Raw genomic sequence first — 2,162 nt, 5'->3', positions numbered from 1 at the left:
GCAATTGATAATGCAGATGAAGCAATTGAGAATGCAGAAGACGCTATTCACAATGCAGAAAATCAAGTGGTTCCTGATAAATCAATTGATTCAAATTCAGAACAAACAACCAAATCAAATGCAACTGAAGGTAATTTCTATAAATTTTTGAGATTGTATGCAAAAAGTAACCCTTTGAATACATAATTGTTACCCTTTTCATGCATAAACGTGACCGTACTTATGCCTAAATGTTACCCTCAGATTGAATGCAGAACTTTTGAGATTGCATGCAAAAAGTAACCCTTTGAATGCCTAAATGTTACCCTTTTCATGCTTAAAAGTGACCCTATTTATGCACAAATGTTACACTCAGATTGTATGCTGAAAATTCAGATTGTATGCAAAAAGTAACCCTTTGAATGCCTAAATGTTACCCTTTTCATGTTTAAAAGTGACCCTATTTATGCACAAATGTTACACTCAAATTGTATGCTGAAAATTCAGATTGTATGCAAAAAGTAACCCTTTGAATGCCTAAATGTTACCTTTTTCATGCATAAAAGTTACCCTATTTTCACACGAATGTTACCCTTTTTTTATGCTGCATGTGGTTATTATCTGATTTGTTTGTATTAAATAACAGATACAAATCCAATTGATGCTTCTAGTTTAGATCTTAGAGGATCATTTGTTGGTGTGGTAAGAGAAACTTTTGAAGAAATTTTGGAATTGTATGAAAAACATGCTGCTATACTGGGGTTTTCAATAAGAAAACATACAACTAGATTCAAACAACACACAAAAATAGTAACTGAGAAAAACTATGTGTGTTCTGCTGAGGGAAAGAGACATTCAGGTCAGAAGAAAACAAAGTTAGTTGAAATGGTTGATGAAGAGTAACAATGGAGGTGAGAGAACACGCTCGAAATCGCCAGTTAATTGGTTTTTAGAGAGAGAAAAACGAGGAGAGAGAAAGCTGAAGTGAATGAGTGAATGAAGAGAGAAAATCGAGGAGAGAGAAAGTTCTATTGTTTCTTTATTTTGGCAATCATTATGAAGCACGTGCCATGGCAGTTTTCTTGTCCGTAAAATCCGCCATTCAATAATGTTATTGAACACCGGTTTTTTTTAAAAATTTGTGCTAATTTAATAACCGCCCTATATATACATATTCTGATATTATTCCTTGATCCTAAAATAAAAGGTTTATCCAACTTTGATATTTAAGGTCGGTGTACTAGAAGATTTATATATAAGCCTTAAACATTAGGTTTTAGTGATGATTTTAAATTTCTAATGTAGTCTTATGACTTTTGACTACCACAATTTTCATTATTTGCAAGGTAAAGGAAAATAGATAATAATTTATACGGTTATCTCCACTCTGTGAAAACTCGTTCTTTAGAAATTTATCCATTTAGTTTTTTTTTTATATAATTTGTCCATCAATACATACGGGTTTTCAAAAAAAAAAATCCACTTATTTTTTTTTTTTTTTTGAGGGGTGATATATTTTTTTTATAAATTTTATATAACCCGACATATATAAGGTAGGTGTTATCAAAAGATCGAGTTTGTATGTACTCCGTATTTGATAATGTACTGGTAGAAAAAAATAATTCATTCATTCCTAATTATTTATTTATTTTAATCATGGAATGTTTTCAATATGGATTAAAATTTTGATCATTAATTCTCTGTACTTTGTCATGGATAAGGACTTTACAAAATCATGTCCTCAACCCAAGTCTCAATTTCTTCAAGCCACTCTACAATATTTTTTTTTTCTCTTTTTTTTTTTTTGGAAATACTAGGACTGTAATGGATTAATGGCTAGTCTTCTCATCTCAAGTGCTCCACTTAAAGCCTTAAAGGTGAAGGACTAACCAAGAGTTTCTTTACATTCACAAAGGTTATGAGATCACCATTTGACTTTTGGTGTAGTGGTGATTGATACTACATTTGGTAGGGAGGACCTGTGTTCGATTCCCACAACAACAATTGAAATTTGGAAGAGAAACCTAACTACTCAAAACTGATCCCCGAATCCAGATTAGCCCAAAGAGTGGACCGAGTAGAACATAAAAAATAAAATAAAATAAAATAAAAAGGTAATAAGCTAAGACGAACTTGGTTTAAAGTTTAAAACAAACACTAGCTTTATTGTTCGATTTCCAGAG

Source organism: Chenopodium album, chromosome 7 (genome assembly GCF_948465745.1).
Source record: "Chenopodium album chromosome 7, dcCheAlbu1.1, whole genome shotgun sequence".
Taxonomy (NCBI): domain Eukaryota; kingdom Viridiplantae; phylum Streptophyta; class Magnoliopsida; order Caryophyllales; family Amaranthaceae; genus Chenopodium; species Chenopodium album.
Note: the sequence above shows the minus strand (reverse complement) of the source record.